The following is an 18,399-nucleotide window of genomic DNA, read 5'->3' on the forward strand; positions in this document are numbered from 1 at the left end:
GGGAAGAAATGGGCAAAAAAGCAATTGCGCACCACAAGTGTGGAAAGACGGGATACCACTTAATGCCTTGGAAGGGTCACAGCTGGCCGTGGGCACTGGGGGTGTGAGGGGCAAGTGAGCTCTGTGCATGGGACAGCTGGAGAGGCCTCACCCCATGGGGCTGGCTTTCTTTCTTTCCTTTACTTTTTCAATGATCTTCTAAACCTCAAATGATTCAGGAGGAAGTAAGTGGTACAAGTTTTGATTTGGCAGTTTCCGGTAGGGGCTCAGAAGGAGGGGGCCTCCTCCAGACTTTCCTGTTTGTTGGTACTGGGCCCATGGCAACTGGACAGCCCAGCGTGTGGCAAAGGAAGGCCTCCTCCTTTTTAGAACCAGTGTAACATGTTTCGTTTCTGGGGAGTCTGGCTGAAAGCAGCACGTGTTTTGTCCTTGACAGAAGTCCCAGTGACCTTCACGTCACCAAAGGTCCCAGAGCAAGAGTGGTTTCTCTGGATAACAGGGCAGGACAGTGGCAGCTACGCAGCATTTGAGGAAGATCGTCTCTGATGGTGTCAGAGGGCCGGAGACACAGTGCCTCCCTCCATCTCCTCTCCCAGCAGCCAGGGGGACTCACCTCATAGAGGTGAAAGGTCTTGGCCATCTTCCCCCCTAAAGGAGTCCACAGGAGGCCAAAGGCAAAGACTTCTCCAAGGTCATTCAGGGCAGGGGCAGATCCCAAATGGACCCTCTGCATCCCACTAATTGAAACACAGGTCACTTCTTGGGCTCTCCCAGGTGGAGGAAGCCAGCATCCTGTGGATGTGCCCAACCATCAGGTTTGGCTGCCTTTGGGGAAGGTTCTGGAGATGTTGCTGACATGCATAGAGGAAGCCAGTGCCCTGGGGTGTGTCTGAGTCACTGGGGAGCTGTTGAGAGTGGGGGATGCCATCAACCACAGAGAGTTCTGGTGATACCATCCTGCCCAGCCTGGCAGGTCCCCAGAGCAAGGGTGCCATGTTTCCAAAGATGTCATCAAAGAGATGGCAGGGGGCCAAGACACTGAGCAAGATGAAAGGGGAAAAGAGACTCAGGTCTCTCCTGCTGGGTTTGCACTTTAAACCTTGCTCTACATGGTGGGTCCTTGTGAATAACCCTGCAAGGTGGGCTGGTTAGCCTGGTGGAGAAACTGAAGCACAGGTACCACCTCCCCTTCCCACCAAGTTCCAGAAATGCCAGAAATCCACACACACACACATCAGATGGGTCTCAGATGCATAGGGGAGTCAGCGGTCAATCCCAGCTCCCAAGAAACATGGAAACCCACCTTTTTCAGGAAGGGAAACCCAGCACACTTAGCTCTCTACTTACTCCGTGCCCTCCCTTTCTTGGGGGCAACCCTGTGAGAAGAGGCGGTCCTTGGCAGCAGTGTCTTGGCTCAGCCTCTCTAGGCGAGGGAAAGAGAACAGGGCCTCCCCGGGAGAGAACACGCACTGGACCCGGTGGGAATGTGACCTGCCTGGTCGTACTGTCCGCCATGGGGATAGCTCGAGGCTTTCCATTCAGCCTGCCCTTGGCAGATAGGAGAGCTGCCCTGCTCGGTGGATATGAACAGCTGCCATGTCTTCTTACTCTTTGCCGCTTTCTGTGGGGCTCAGCTGAGAGCTGGCCTTTCTGTCTCTGTATACCCAGGATGAGCTCTGGCCCAGCGTCCCCCCCCCCAGCCTGAGGGTCTCCACGGCCACACATCTGGCTTTCTAACTCATAGCCCTGCAGGATAGGGTCTCAGGAGGCTTTCCTGCTCTGCCAAGTGGCCACATAAGTGGTACATAACCCTGGAAACCTCAGGCATGGGGGGGGCTAGTGTGTGTCCCTCGTAGCAAAACCGAGCCCCCCAACGCTTGTCTCACCTACATCCCTGGCACCTGCCTTCCTCGATTCCCTCCTTGCAGGCAGCACACTTCTCTCTCACTCCGGCACAGACACCTGCAGTGTTGGCTCTCGGTGCCATGTAGGATATAGATAAAATAGGGTTGGGGCAAGGGAAGAAGCAGAGAGGGGGACTGTCTCCCTCAGCTTCACACCCTCACCTCAGATTCAGTTAGGCATCTCCTCTGAGGACATCTTAGGCCCTGGCTGCTGGGCAGTTGAGGTCTGTGTTCCAACTAGAGGCCGAAAGCCAGGCACGTCTTTTTTCTCAGATCCCTGTGCTGAGTTCAAGACAAACCATCCATCCCAGGGCCAATTTCCACAGTAAATGAGCAGCTTCCTGGGTCCCCTAAACACTAGGTCTTATCCACAAGGTCTCTGTCACCACTCTGGCCTGTGGACCTTGGTGGGGAGTTAGCTCTGCATCTCCCCCGTTTCTCAATTGGCAGAATGAGACTGTGAATCAAATCATCAGGCCAATCCCTGTCTCATAGCAGGTGCCAATCAGTGTCGTCTACCCCCTCACCCGCCGCTTCCAATCATGGACTGAACCCAAACAATCGCCCTACCTGGAACCCAGGTGGCTCCCCAGAAAGCTCAAGCCATGACTCAGGTCCCCTTTTGAGTGACTTTATGGGCTTCCACAGCACTCCTCAGAATAGGATGCCTGTTCTTAGGGGACAGCCTGGGAGAGCCCAGCCAACTGCTTTTGGGGGGGTGGCTGTTGCCATTGGTCTGTAGAGAAGAGCCTCCCGGTGAATGGAGGGACATCACCCTGTCCCCCCAGACCTCAGGACTCCTGGAGGGCAGATCACCCTGTCTGGCCCCTGTCTGCACACCTGCATACCCGTGCGGTGGCCCATGGGCACCAAGGGCTACGGAGCCACCTCCAAGCGCGTCCACTCCCCTTCACACAGTATGCTTTCCCATGCCCTCCCTTGGCAGCTGTGTGATCTTGCAGAGCAAACGCCAACCCTGATGTCCACAAGCTGTCCAGTGCAGCCAGGGGCAGAAGGATCTGCAGTTCTGGCTGGGAGCCTTGGTATCTTGAATGCTCCATAGTGGTGGGGGCTTCTCTGGATATAGTGCCCCCCCTTCTAGATGGAGGAGAGTCAGACATAGCTAAAAGGCACGGACAAGGAGATTCTGATCCTCCAGCTCCACTGGCAGCTCTGCCTATAGTGAGACCACAGAGCGGGGAATCTTGGGGGCTCTGGGGGTTCTGTGGCCCCCTACATGCCAAGCCAGAACCACTGAGAGCTGTGCCCAGACACAGTCTCCCAAGGACCGGGAGCAGCTCAACAAGCTCTGTCTTCGGCCAGCACTGGTCCAGGGGTTCCGAGACCCCACTGTGAGAAAGTCGTGCCAGCTTGAAAGTCTTTCCCTTTCTGATTATCCAGGAGCTTCCTGCTTGTTCTGATTATCAGGGAGCTTCCCACCTTTGCTTTTCCTGGGGGTAGCTTTGATCAGTGGAGGCTCTGATGAGAAGGGCTTTGCTGGAGTTTCCTCAATTCTCAGGAACGTTCTACCTGAGAACGTTTTGTAATCTTCAAACCTCAAATCGTGCTTTTTTTTTAAGATATTATTTATTTATTCATGAGAGACAGAGAGAGAGGCAGAAACACAGGCAGAGGGGGGAGAAGCAGTCTCCCTGTGGGGATCCCCGATGCGGGACTTGATCCCAGGACCCCAGGATCACAACCTGAGCCAAAGGCAGACGCTCAACCACTGTGCCACCCAGGCGCCCCTCATGCTCTTGTCTTGACAAGCATGGCAGGATGCTGTTGTTACTAGTGTTGGAACGAGGTTTGGTTTGGTTTGGTGAGGCTGATGGCCCGAGCACTTGCCTGATGGGATACGGAGGAAGCTGGAGCCCTGCAAAGGAGCAGGATCTGTCACTCTGTCTCATCCTATGGCATCTCCCTCCCCTGTCTCCATGGTCTCCCTCCCCACCTCTGCTCATGGCTTCCTCTCCCTACCCCAGGGGTATTGCCTTTCCCTCTCTATCAGAAGGTATTTCTAGTCACCCTGGCCAGGAGGTATTCAGGCGTCAGGGACAGGAGGCCTGGAGCCATCTCTGCCCCTCCTGCAAAGAACACCCGATGCCCAGAAAAGGAATTGCAAATCCCAACCAAAAATCACTACCTTTCTATATGTCCACAGGCATGCTTTGACTTCCCTGAAGTAGCAGACACCTCCCCATTTATACCTGCCTGTTGAAAAAAGGAAGTGAGGGGTGTCTGGAGACCAGCCAGGGCACTTTGGAGGCGCCCGGGATGCTGCCTCACTGGGCTTTTCCTTTATCCTGAAAGATGGGTTTGGGAGAGAGTGCCAGGGCATAGGGCATGCAGAGCATCTCCCACAGGATGTGGACCCACTGTCCTAACAAAAGGGTTTGTTCAGATGAGATGCGTCAACCATCCCAGGCCCAAGGTTGCAGCCCAAGAGTCTCTGGCTGCACATAGGAGACCCTGTGCTCCCAGCCCTGACCTGGCTTTGTGCAGGTGAGGCCTGTGCTGGGGACTCACCCATTCCTCCACTGCCCCTGGGGAGGTGCAGATGGTGTCATAGTCGGTGCAGGGAAGACGCGGGGTTCAGAACATGTAGCTGCCACTTGGGCAACCACAGAAGTGTCTGCAGGCCAGGCAGGCCACGCAGGCACCGCAGTGGCATGCATCCTATGTGGTCAGGAAGAGGTGAGGCTGAAGCCAGGCCTGAGGCCAGTGGGGCTGCAAGGAGTGTCAGAGGGAGATAGGACGGGCAGGGCAGGGAGAGCTGCATGTAAAAAGTGCAGAGATGGCAAGGGGTCCTGGGGTGACCTCAGGGGAAGGAAGCTGGGCTAAGCGAGGAAACTTCTTGAGGGGCTGCTCATCTTTAGAAGGTGTTTCCTGTCTCCTGTGGGGCTGAGCTGGGTCAGTCATGCGTCTTGGGGAGAGTGAAGCTGACCAGGTTCCACCAGCCGCCCCCAGCCCTGCCCTGCGGGTCCCTCAGGGGACCCTGAGCTTCTCCACCTGCCATAGTTACACCACCTTCCCAAACACACACATGATGGGCTGGGCTCTCACCCCCTGCCTCACCCATGGTAGGAAGATTCTGGCAAAGCCTGCAGGGTGCCACAGAGAAGGTTGCGGAAAAAAGGGTTTCTCCCCACCCTCCTGCAGCCTGGTAACCATGGAAACCAGTAGGGAACTACCAGAGGTGCCCAGCCACCTGCTGGGCTGTATGGGTGCCCAGGGCCTGGCTGGGCCCCACAGCAAGCCTGTGTGGGTTCCTGGGTAGCAGCCCATGTGAGCAGTAGGAGGGGTGGCAGCAGGTGCAGCCCCAAGCTCTCACCCAGTGCTCTGCAAGCACAGACATCAGAGGCCAAAGGGCCCTTCCGCCAGCCCTTCAAGGGGACAAGAGGGTTCCTGTCCCCCACCTCAGGCAGACTGCCTGGTCTCTATAACAGCCTCAATGTGAGCAGACACTTGAACGGATACCAGGCTTCATTTCATCTGGCATTGCTTCTCCAACCAGTGGGAAAGTCCCTTCAGGCCCCTCACTCTGGTGCCCTGTAGTCCCGCAACCTCATTTCAGAGAGGAGGAACCAAGGTCAGGGAAGAATCAAGTTGTTGGCAGAGCTGGGTGGGGTCACAGTGCTGCTCTGGACCCCCATGCTGGCATCCTGTAGGTATCTGCACTCCACAGTGGTCATGGTCACTCCTTGACCACATGCCTGTGAGGATGGGGCATATCTGTGTGTCACCGCCCGACCCCCAGCTGAGCCCTCAGGCAGACACATGCCAGAAGCAGGCTCTCAGCCACGATCCGGTATAGAGGACTCTCCCAGAAAGCAGAGCAGCATCGGAAATGGCACATGAAGCTCCTGTTTACCCAGTTGGAGGCATCCTTTGCCACACGGGTAAGGGGTGTGGAAACACAGCCCAAGGATGCGTGACTGCCACCTGACTTAGAATGGTCAGAGAAGGGAATCCTTGGGCAGAAACCAAACCTCATGCCACGGTCCCAGAACCCTGCTCCATGCATGAGACTGTCCATTGTGGGGGTCCCCAAAATGGGGATGTCCATTTTGCATCCCCAACCCACTCCCTGAGCCAGACAGCCTGCGCCAGGGGAACGTTCCTGTCGCTGTATTGGTGAACTTGTGAGTACAAAGGACAGGGCCAGGGGCATCCACTCACCTGGCCCAGCCTGACTCCAAACTCCTGAATGCATACAGTCCTTTGAAGCCAGCACCCTCCACACGTCAGAGACCAGCCTCAGTGTCCCAGTCCCTCACAGTGTCTTTGTCGGGGCTCAGCTGCAGAGAGCAGTGAACACCACTGTCCAGATGAGTCCGAAAGTGCTTTGTGAGGCAGGGCTTAGGTATGAAGTCATGCCCTCGCCCAGCACTGCTCTGTGGGCTCCCCTTCTGCCCATTCCTCCCTGCTGGAAATGTCCAGAGGCCCTACTTGGGGAAGTTGACCTGCAATGTCCTTACCACCTCATGAGCTTTGGGTCCTTAAGCTGAATCATGGGACCAAGCCTGGGCTCCTTGGGCCAGACAAAGGCCACCCTCACTGCAGTCTCCCTGACTTCATCTCCCCCATGCTGGCTACTGACCAGTGGATTCTCCCCAAAGTGTCTCACCCACCATTGGATCCGGGGAGCAATCCTGGCATACCCTGAACAACAGGCAGGGCCCCAGGGAGGTCAGGGCAGTCACAACCTCTGGGTCCTGACACCTAGCCAGAAATGGCAGCAGTGGGGACTTGGCCTAGTGTGCCAAGACAACATGGTCCTCGGGCTAGTGTCACTAGCCAGTGACCACAGCCTCCAGCTGCCTGGCATCTAAATGGACGGCCTCTGTCCTGCAGCCCCTCAGCCTCCCTGGATAGACCACAGGTTCAGTGCCCAGCAGCCAGGATGCCGCTCATGTTTATACAGCCAAGCCACTTAATTACGCAGAGATAATTCCTCCTAACTGAAGCAACTGTCCCAGGGCATTAAGATTGAGTGGTCCCAGGTGGCAGGCCATGGTCCCATGAGCATATTTGCTGGGTAGCTGGGAGCTGCCAGGGGGAAGCCTGAACAGCTGAAAGCCTTTTGTCCCACTGTGAGAAGGAGCAGACACTTCGTGTGATGCTGGAAGATGATGATGATGACACTGGTGATGATGGGGGTGGGGATGACAAGGATGGTGGTGATGATGATGATGGGGTGGGGATGGTCGTGGTAATGGGGATGATGGTGGTGGTGGTGATGAGGATGGTGGTGATGATAGGGATGGAGTGATGGGGATGGTGGTGGTAATGATGGTGATGATGATGATGGGATGGAGATGGTGGTAAGTGATGGAGATAATGGTGGTGGTGATGATTGTAATGATGATGATGATGGGGTTAATGGTGAGGATGACAGCAGCAATGCTTGTTCTCACTGTCTCTATTTGTACCAGAACTGCCATTTGTTCCATCACAGATCTTTGTCAAGCCCCTACTTAAACCTGACCTGCATTTACTCTTAATCCTCCAGCCAACCCAGGATTAGGTAATATGATCTTCATGGAGGTGAATGGGCACTCTGCCTTCCCTCGGGTTGTGCAACCAAAGGACAGAGCTAGAGCATGACCTCAGAGGACTCACCATCCTATGGCCCGGACCAACCTCATTAGCAGGGCAGATGCATAGTCCTAGCCTCACTCCTGGGCTGGGGTCATCAGGATCCCTCCTAATGGGATTCCTTCCCCAAGAAGGAGCAGCCTGGCCCCCAGCTGGCCATCCTTGCTGCAGCTCCGTGGATAAGGAGCAGTGCTAGCAAAACCCCCTATGGGATTCCCATGTTGCCACTGGAGCCTTCCCTGCCTTGTTCACACAGGCGCTATACCCCAGAAAGGGGGACTGAATCTGAATCTGCAGCAGGAAGAGTGTGGTCAGGAAGAGGGACCCCCTCCCCCCTCACCTGCCTGCTTTCCCTTTTGCCCGCAGAGATGTGGGCATCCCTCATTCATGAGCAATTTCCCACACGAAGCAATGGTCACTATGAGCAACCATGATATATTCCATCATTCACTTAAGCGTCATTTCCTTAGGGACTTCGCAGTTATAGTGATGTGTGTGTACATCTAAGTTTACTTGTTCTCTTAAGCCTTTAGAATATGTTTATAAGTAGGATTTCTGGGTCCCGGGCTGTGGACCTGTATTACCCTAGTTGTTTGCCCAGAAGTAGCAACAGCTCAGTGGAGTAGCTCCATTGTAACCTCACCGCCAATGAGTATTTCCATTTAAAAAAATTTTTCCTGTTAATTATGATTGCAAAGGTGCAGTGCCTGGTGGCTTGCTTTTTCATGGCTTTTAATTCAGCAGAGCCTCTAATGGATGTGATGGGGTAAAGCTGGCTTTCACATTGCTGGTGTAGTGCTGCATGGGCAGGATATTAATCTTTCATGCCTCCATCATGTGGTGCTGGGACGTAATCCTCTTTGAAACCATTTGTTATTTATTCTTACAGTCCCCTGGAGAGCAGAGAGAACCCCAAGAGCCTGATCACAGATGCTAATGCAGGGAGAGCTGCAGAAATATCCCTACAGACTCCTCCTCCCCACCAAGGTGTGGAGCTAAGCCAGAGCTGGGGACACAAGGCTCCAGCCCCCCACCCCCACAAAGGGGCTCTTCCCCCAAGAGAAGGCTATTCTCTGCCTCCCCTACAGCCTGCTGACATTACAGGGTTTAAAAGGTTAGGTGGGTTTGTTAGTTCCCTAGCACTACCAGAACAGGTCACCGCAAACCGGATGGCTCAAAACAGCCATATCGATTCTCTCCCAGCCCTGGAGGCTAAAAGTCTGAAATCAAGGTGTGGGCAGGACTGGTTCTCTTTGCAGGTTCTGAACTGCGCAGGCCTCTCTCACAGCTCTGGTCCTGCCAGTCATCCTCAGCATTCCCTGGTTTGTCGACATCTGCCTGCACCTTCACATCCCCTTCTTTCCCTGTCTGCATCATCTTCTCTTCTTATAAAGACACCTGTCATCAGATTTAGGGCTCTCCCCTCCAATCCAGCATGACCTCATCACTGGGTCCTTACTTTAACTACCCCTGCAAGGAGCCTTTTACCATATAAGGTCATATTCATAGGTGCCAGGGATTAATATTCTGAGATATAGACAGGTGGTGCACCACGAAACCCACTCCAGTGGGTTTCTGCCACTGACACCCACCCCCTTCCCCCTCCAGAGAGTTCTATGACTCTCTTTCTAGTCTGCTGTTTATTTTCCCCTTGGCAAAGATTACACATCAGGTGTCGTAGGCTCAAGTGAGAGTTCACAAGGACACTGGAGTGGGGGCGGGCAGTGTTGTCAAAGTTACACCTGGAACTGGGGCTTTGTGCTCTCAAGCATGGGGTCTCCCCAGCCACATCCGCTGACCTACTTGGAAGGTAGACCCCCCACTCCCCACCCCCACCCACCCCCCAGTCTTGGCTCAGCAGTGGCTCAGCAGCCTGGAGAGCATGTAGGAAGCCCAAGCCCTCCTACTGGAGCTCGCCTGAGGGTGACAGGGTGAGCAGGTAAGACAGGGCGATGTATCTATGCAGGATGGATGGTAGGCCCTCAGGTAAACCCTCTTTTTAGGATGCCAGCTTGTGCCTCCCCCTGGCAGGGATAGGCTTGTGCTACAGACTTCAGGGGGCCCCAGATCTGTCAGACATGCTGCTTGGCCAGCATCCTTCTCAGCCTTTCTGCTTCCCCTTTGCAACTGGAACCAGGATCTGTCCCCCCAACTTCCAAGGTTGCTATTAAAATACATCTAAAGTGCAAAGATAAGAGCTACAGTCCAGGGACCCGGCCCCCACTGTGTGTGCATCAGCACAAGATCATTGTAGACAGCCAGCAACCATGCTAAGCATAGGGAGGAGGCCTGGCTGGACATGAGGGCTGGAGTGTTCCAGGATGGCCTGGCCAGGGGTAAGGGGCTCCCATCCCCACAGCCCAGGACCAGCCTTCCCTGCCCCACTCCCCATGTTGCTTCAGAAACTCACATCAGCCATCAAGATGGCAACACCCACCGCCCCGCAAGCAGGCTGCACTGCCTGGTCACTACATGGGGAATCCCCCCACCCAGCGAATGGGTTCATGCAGGGCTCCAGAGAGGAAGAGACCCCAGCTACATCTGGGGGAGGGCCAGGTGTCCAGCTGCTTGGTAGCATAGGATGATGGCAGTGTGGCCACTTCAAATGAACAGACTGTCTCTGAAATTGGGCATGTGAGAACCAGGATGCTGGCCTCTCTCCTTCTCCCATCCTGGGGTATAAGCAGTTAAAAACCACCCCTCTGCCCAGGAAGCTTGGAGCAGCTCCATCCATCCGTGGAGCTGGGCTACCTCTGCTACCTCCTGTGTCAGCTGCTCTGACTGCTGAGTCAGGCTCTGAGATGTGGTAATGAGTGATCATGGCTGTAACCACCAGCAAGGTTGCTTGTTTTCTTCCCATCTCTGGAACTCTATGTTTTTCTGCCTCAGCTCAGTTAAGATAACGATCGTTTGTGAGAAGAGACAGTGTTTATATTCTCTTATTGTGCATGTTCCAAAACGAGGGGGGGAAGCCAGGCCCTCCTTCAAGGACACTCTCACCATCACAGGGGGCTGGGGGTGGGGTGGCCAGCCCCTTGGTTCATTGATTACCCCACTTAGAAGTGGATTCGGAGGTTCCATCTGTGATGTGCCAGCCAGGTACTCAGTATCACTGCAGCTGCAGCTGCGGGGCGGGAGGGGCCGGAGAGGCTAAAGCCGCGGTGGCCACAGGGTGCCCTCAGCTCCATGCAGCCTGCGGGTGCTGCCTAGAGTCCCCCAGGATTGCATGGCTGCCCCCATGGGAGCTGGTGAGTGTGGAGGGCCAGGAACTGCTGCCTCATCCAGGATCCCCCACTAGCACCAGGGAGGAGGGAATCCTAGAGGTGAGCCATTACAACCTGCAGATTTTCTACTCCGTGTAAAAGGCAGAGCTTGGGTTTCAGGAGGGAAATGGTCTCCTCTAGTCCTGCTGCAGGAAGCTGCGCTCCCACCCAGTGCAGGACAGCCAGCACCAGGGACAGATCTCCTTTGCTTCCCATTCATAATCTATAAGAACCTCTTCCCCCTATAGGACCAGACCAGCTGGCCCTGACACCAGGATGGGGGAGAAACACTGCCTGCCCAACGCTATGATCTCATGCTGTGTGTAACCCTTGTCTCCCCTTGAGCCATGGGGGAGGGGCTGCCCCTTGGGGACTCAGGCCTTGGCCTTCCTAGTGGGGAGATGCCTGTGGCCTTGATCGTGGCAGGCTCCCCAGAGGGAGGCACTGGGGCAGCCCTGCCGTTCCACTGGGAGTGGCTGCAGCAAGAGCTGTAGAGACAGGTAATTTGGCCATGGCCAGGGCCCAGAGGGAAGAAAGCAAAAGTGCCCTTGGGCACACTTCATCCCCAGGGAGGTAGGAACCGACCCCCCTGCCTCCCTCCAGAAGTGTGGGACATGCTCTCTAAGTCTGTCTGAAATGTGCTGCAGCTGGATGTTCACTTCCCCTGAACACAAGCCTGAGGGTCTAGGTGGCATTGTGTTGTTCTCAAGTCCTTCTGGCCACCCAACACCCCTGTGGCAATCCAGGACTCCTGGTCTTCACCTACTCTGTTGGCATCTGCTTTTTAGAGCACCAAGAGGTGGCCCTAGGGGTGGTCTGGGATGCCAGGGCCTTCCACACGTGGGATGCTTAGCACTGCCCACCTGGCCCAAACAGGATGGAGCATCTGGCCTGTGCAAGGGCAGACCTTTCCCCGGTATCTCTGGGTACATGAGTGACAGCAGACTGTGGGTCACTTGGCTGATAGGTGGAGTGGGCCCATGTGTGTGCACACATGTGTGAGTGTGTATGTGTGTGTGTGTGCACACGTCCCTTTGGATGTGCTTCCATACCTAGACACCCCGCCCCCAGAGCTTCTCGCCAGGGCTGGCCTGGAACACACAATCCGCCAGAGTTCTGCTCTCTCCCTGGATCCTCTTGATAAGCTTCCTGTAAGGTGAGAAACCCTGACACGGTTTCACAAAAGGGAATGTAAAATTAGTTTCAAAGGAAAGCAAGAACTGCATGATGTCCTGGGATTCACATTTGCCCTGGGGCTCTGCTCTGGAGGCTACATTCCTTTTCCTGGGATTGTTGGGATGAGATTTTGCCAGAATGTCAGGGACACTGTCTCGCACTCAGCTCTCTGTCTGTCTCTCAGTCTTTGGCAAGATTTCCCACACTGCAGTCACTGGCCTTCCATCTGAGGATTTGGGTCATGCGTGTGCACTACCAGCCCAATTTCTGACATTATAGTATTTTTTTCTTTTAGTCAGTTTTTTTCTTAAATAAGCTTATTTGGAAATTCAGCTTGCTTGCAGCCCCTCTAGTAAAGAGAAATCCAGCATCACTTGTCATAATTTTGAGGTAACTAGAAGAGAAGTAGGTAGATACTGGATTCAAGAACCATCTCAAGTGTGACCAGGGCATGTCCCTGCCTTAGGGAATGTGAGACAAGCCCTTGCTTGTCTGCTGGCGATTCAGTGGTGTGCCACCTGTCCCTCCCGCTCCAGTCATCCCCACCCCCCTAGGTCACAGGAAGGCTATTTGCATTCTCAAGGGCAAGGTGAGGCATCCCTCCTGCCCCTGCTCAGGTGAATACAAGAGACAAGGAAGCCTTGGGGGCATTAGCCCCATCTATCCCAGATTTCCTTGGATTTGGGCTGGTTAGGCAGTTACTGGGGAAAGGGTGCCCAGAAGCTGCGCTGGCATTCAAGTGTCAAAGACTTAAGCCAGAAAGCTACAGAATTCTGAGTGTTGGCCTGTCCCAGCTCTTTGCCTCCTAGAGTTGTGTGACTCTAGGTAGGTCCCTCAGAAGACACAGATAGGAGGTGCCTGGATGGCTTATTTGGTTGAGCGTCCAACTCTTGATTGCGGCTCAAGGCCATGAGATCGAGCCCCGTGCCAGGCTCCATAATCAGTGCTGAGCCTGCTGGAGATTCTTCTTCTCCCTCTGCCCCTCCTCATGCTCATGCACACCCTCTCTTTCTCTCCCTCTCTCTCTAAAATAAATAAACAAAGCTTAAAAAAAAAAAAAAGATGCAGATGGTAACAGTTAGGGATGGAAAGTGCAAACTCGCTCCTCGCTGCCTCCCACCCCCAGGGTCACCCTGAAAATACTGTGGGGGGATCCGTCTAGGCTTGGGAACCAGCTCTGCACTGATGCCCGAGGCTGATGAAGTCTGACAGATGAGGAGTTGTAGCAGTCCCCCAAGACAACAGCAAGAACAAAGACAGGGCTGCCATGGGCCTGAGGGAAGAGGTAAGCAGGGTGCCCAAAGTCAGGTGTGCAGGAAAAAGATGTAGGCAGGCCTGAAAGTAAGTGTGCAGGAGACCCAGAGAAGAGATAGCTGGAAAAGTAGACAGGGCGAGTCATGAGTGGTTCGGCACGCCAAGCTGAGGTGCTTGGGCCTGATGCTCATGGCCCCGGGCAGCTATTGAGGGCTTTAGAGAAAGGCGTGATGGGGTAGATCCATGGGTGAGCACTAGGAATGGGACTCTGGTGACAGGTGGACGACTGTAGTCCAGGCAGGAGCTCCCAAGGCCAGCTGTGGAAATGGGCAAGAGAGGAAATGTTCCAGGGATAGCTAGGTGGACGGAGCCAACAGGCAGCTGAGAGTATGAACCTAGAGCTCAGGGCAGAGAGGAGAGGGAGGCACAGCTAGCTGTGGGGCTCATGGGGCTGAAGCTCAGAGGGGGCCAAGGAAATGCCCTGGAGGGTCATCCAGGGGGCAGTTTCCACAAGCAGATCACTGAAAGCAAGAATGCTTGGAGGAGGAGGAGCCAGCCCAGGGTGGAGGTGGTGCTGGTGACGGAGTGGTGCAGGTAGATGTGCTAAAGGTGTTTGGGGCACATGTGATGGAGGCACAGGTGACAGAGGCAGAGGTGGAGGCCCTAAGGGTGGTGGAGGTGCAGGTGATGGAGTCCCAGGTGGAGGCAGCAGAATGTATGCATGCGCGCACAAGCACACATGTGTCTTTGTGCCATGCGTGCATGCCCATGAAGTGCTTGCCTGTCCACATGCTTCAGGAACCTGGCATCATCCTGCTGGGGGCTCCAGGCCTGGTGGAGACTCGACAGGCTCTACCTGAGATCCTGGTCAGGATTGTGCAGCCCCCTGAAGGAGGCCACCAAGGCTGTAGGATGGCCTGCCTGTCCCTTGGAGGAGCCGCCAGGAGACGTGCTCGTGCTGCCCCTCACCGCTCTGCATGGCACAGACTCATGGGGAGTCTGTGTTAACAAAAAGGAAATTTCCGCCTTTCCTGAGCAGCACAACACACTCGTGCATTCAGCAGAGGCCTGTCCTGGCACGAGGGGTTCCACAGGGAACGAGGCAGACCCAATCCTGCCACTGGGTCTCAGCGTTTAGCTGGGGGACAGTTACAAGTGCTGAAGGAAACCCATGTGCTGACATGATGGACAGGACACTTTGGAGTGAGCTGTCCAGGATGATGTCTCTAAAGATGTGATGTTGGAGCAAAGATGCAAAGGAAGAGCATCCCCAGCAGAGGGACAGTATGTACAAAGGCCCTGTGGTTAAGGAGAGGAAGCTGCTCTGGCCACAGCCTGAGGAGGAGCCACAACAGTGGAAGACCATCATCCTCTCAGCTGGACATCCAGTGAGCACTTCGGAGCAGACGCAGCCAGCACCCAGCTCTGGGACTCCCCCAACCCGCTGCACCCACCCAATCCCCTGCTTCGGGAACTGGCACTTCTTCTCCAAGGTCCCTGCACACACATCCACCCTCCAGTCACCCCCTTGGTCTCAACCTGCTGACTCTGCCAGCCTCCTCCACCTTGGCCCACGGCTCTCCAGCTTGCACCTGGACCGATCCCTGGCCTCCTGACAAGAGCCCTGCCCCTGCCCTAGACCACTCCTCAGTCCTCACCCCGCTGCCCAGAGACAGTGGGAAGCATAGATAAGTTTGGGAAGCATAGATAAGCTCATCCCTAAAAAGAAGACCTTTGGTCACCCACCCTCCGGTGGCTGCACAGCGCTCTGATTTAGAGGAACGACTCCCAGTACTGCCATCTGCTGAGCGACTGTGGGCAGGCCAGCTGAGATGCCCTGGCCTCAGTTTCCTTAGTTGGCACCACTGGCTAGTCATGTACAGTACCACCCTCTCAGGGTTGGGGGCTAGGACTGAGTGAATGAATGTATGAAAGCCCATCTCCCCACCTGGTTCACTGGCAGCTCTCACTGGTCACCACAAAATGAGGCAGCCCAGGGCTGCTGCTCAGGTGGCATCTGGCACATCTTCCCCCCACACTACTAAGAGGACACACAGATGTCCCTGGGCCCCATCCACACAAAGTCCAGTTTCAGGGCAGGACCCTAAAGGCCCCACCTTTTCCCCAGGACTGGACAGGTCACCGTGTCCAGGAGAGCAAGGAGTGGTGTCTCTGTCCTACTGTTTTCATAGAGACCAAGGGCCAGAGTGAGAGGGCAGGCGGCCTTGCCACAGAGGCCACTCTCCAGGTGTACTGGCTCATCTGCACTAATCATGAGCAACACAAGCAGGGTTTAAATATACTATGCTTATTTCATTTCAGCACAGGAGTGAGAAAGAGAACGTACAGCCTGTATGAGCAACTCAAATCAAAAATAAATGAGGCAAAAAGAGTAGCCAAAAATAGTACGGCATTGGAGGCAGCAGCCTGCGTCCCTCGGCCAGCTGTCCCCGGCGAGCGGCATCGCAGAGAGCGGCCAGGAGGACGGCTTTACATGTTTATTCCGGAACAGATTAATCAGGCCTGCAATCCGATGATAGATCAGAATTACTAGCAAAGTAAAAGCAAGATAACAACCCCAGGCACATGAGCCTCTAGACTCTACCCTCCACCCTGGCACCCTTGCCAAGCCATGGGCCGGGGCTTGGCCTGCAGGCAACGTGAGCTTATCTCTGACCTTCCTGACCCAGAACGCGCCCACTTAAGGCTACCCCACCTCCCTGCAAAGCAGAGCTGCAAATGCCATGGACCTCATGAGGGTCCATACTTTTGTCTCTCAGTTTCTTTACAGCAGATGTCACCTTTTTTTAGTGTCATAGATGAGAGTTTTGCAAATCACTCCAGCCCACCACCTGTTTTTTGTAAACAAAGGTTTATTGGAACAGCCACCCCCATTCATTCACATGCTGTCTCTAGTTGCCTTCCCACAGCTTTGCCAGAGACCAACTGGCCCACAATGCCTAAAATATTGACTCTCTGGCCCTGACCTGCCCAAGCTTGTGGTCTCCTGCCCCTAGATGCTTTTCATCATCTGCACCCTAGGGAAATATCCCGTCCACCTAAAGACAGCCATCAGTGATAGGGTTTTGTTTGGTGGTGTGTCTGTGCCGATGTTGGTTTAGGGCTTTAGAGGTGTTGTTTGGGGGAGAAAAAAAGATTCTGCAGTAATTTATGTTAGGTTCTTTTATGTGAGGAACATGTTTTGGGCAGGGATATTTGAGTTATACTACTAGACTCTGACCCCGCCGTGAAAGGAGAACACATGTGCTACGCGCAGCTGCCCCCTTGGACAGCTACAGCCAGCCAAGCAAAGGGGGCCTCCCAGTGACCCGCAGGGGTCAGGTGGAGCCCCCCAGGCCCATCTGAGGTGGAGAAACAGGCAGAACCCCACTGGGCAGGGCCTGGAGGGACCTTGATCTTGAGAGGCCCCTTTCCCTAGGACATAGTCTGGGCTATTCCTCCGGGTTTTGTGAATCACTGTGGAGCCCTTTTGAAGCCTCCAGCAATGTCCATAGCAGTGCATCCACCCACTCTGGGGCCTTCTGGGGAGGGAACCCTTCAAAAGACCCTAGAACCAAGTCCTGGACTCAATTAGGTGCTTTTACATGGCCTATCTTGTGCTTTTACATGGCCTGTCTTGAACGCTTGGGAAATCTTCATGGCATGTCACTGGGGAGGTGCCTCCAAAAAAAACTACAAGGAGCTTTTCAACCGTGAAGGCTTGCATTCCTGCAGACTCTGGAAGGCCTCTCCTACATGACACGACACATGAGGACTGTTGGCTGGGTGGCAGCATTGCTGAGCACGTGCCAACAAAAACCCACCACACTGTGACATGTGGCACCCACATCAACAAAGGGCCCCTCCTGCCGCTGCTTCCTCCTCATGGTGAGGTTCAGACAGGGATGGATAGAATCCTACAAGTCATACTAGCACCAAAGTGGGGCTGCCTTCTGGGTACGGGTTGTTAAAGTAGATTAGCATGCCCAATCCCCAGGTGGGAGGTTGTGATGTCACGAGATGAAATCTCAGCAGAACCCCAGGACTGGCTGGAAAGTCACCAAACCACCCACGACGCACCCAAATGCAAGAGACAAAACAACGGAGACCAAGGGCATGCTTGCTGGTCAGCGCTGAGCAGCATACAGAAGGAGATAAAGACCCAAACCTGAGCCCAGAGGCAAATTGGGCACAGGCCAGGGAGGGGAGAAGCTGGGTCTGGATGTGCTGTGTTGAATTCATGTCTTGAAGTGCTGCCCCTCCCCCAATGTGCTGGTATATGGAGGCTGGGCTTTGGGAGGTGATTAGGACTCCAGAAGGTCGTGAGGGTGATGCAATTGGTGCCCTTATAAGATGACGATGAGACCCCAGCAAGCTCGCAGCCTGCCACCTGAGGACACAGCAAGAGCTGCATGGCTGTGAACCACGACTCCGGACACTGAATCCACTGGCACTTAAATCTTTGACCTCCACCTTCCAGAACTAGGAGAAATACACGTCTGTTACCTATGCCAACTCCCCACCCCGCCAGGCTACAGCATTTTGTTACGGCAGCCAGAGCAGACCAACAAAAAATGACCGTGGCTCTATGGACACTGAAATCTGAATTTTATGATTTTCATTCCCATGAAATACTCATTTTTTGTTTTTCTTCCAACCACCTAAAACCATGAAAATGACTGTTGGCTCACAGGCCATGCAAACACAGGTGATGGGCTGGAATGGACCCGCAGACCTTGCAAAACCCTCTCCCAGAGCAAGGCCCCCCTCTCCTCCCTCACTGCCGACCAAGGCCGTCATGAGGTGCTGCTCTTGGGTCCGTGTGACTTGTCATTTCCCGAAGGATCTCAGCAAACAGCAAACTGAAGGATGTGACCTCGGTATTGATGTTCCAGAAAGAGGCCATACCCAGCAGTGGCTAATTAAGTGCCCAGGCTCTGAAGTCAGACCCTCCAGGGTCAGATCCCTGACCCTCCACTTACCAGCCAGCTGACGCGGGCCCAGCGTGCTCAGCAGCATGATTGGAGTCATCCAGCCGCCTTTACAGTCTTGTAAGGGTTTTGTGTGATAGCCAAGTGAAGCATATTGCGTGACGCTGACCCAAATTATATTTATTAAGTCAGAAAACTCATGTGGAAATATTGAAAGACATGGCAGGTGGGCAATGCCAGATGTCCTCTGTGTGCCTTGAGACACAGAGA

At 54.5% G+C, this 18,399-nt stretch overlaps 1 protein-coding gene across 4 annotated transcripts in view; it reads left to right on the top strand.

Moving 5' to 3' along the window:
• KCNAB2 (potassium voltage-gated channel subfamily A regulatory beta subunit 2) overlaps positions 1 to 18,399 on the top strand; it is an 84,891-nt gene that overhangs the window by 1,971 nt on the left and 64,521 nt on the right. The gene's annotated exons all lie outside the window — the stretch shown is intronic.

This window comes from Vulpes vulpes, chromosome 12 (assembly GCF_048418805.1).
Source record: "Vulpes vulpes isolate BD-2025 chromosome 12, VulVul3, whole genome shotgun sequence".
Taxonomy (NCBI): Eukaryota; Metazoa; Chordata; class Mammalia; order Carnivora; family Canidae; genus Vulpes; species Vulpes vulpes.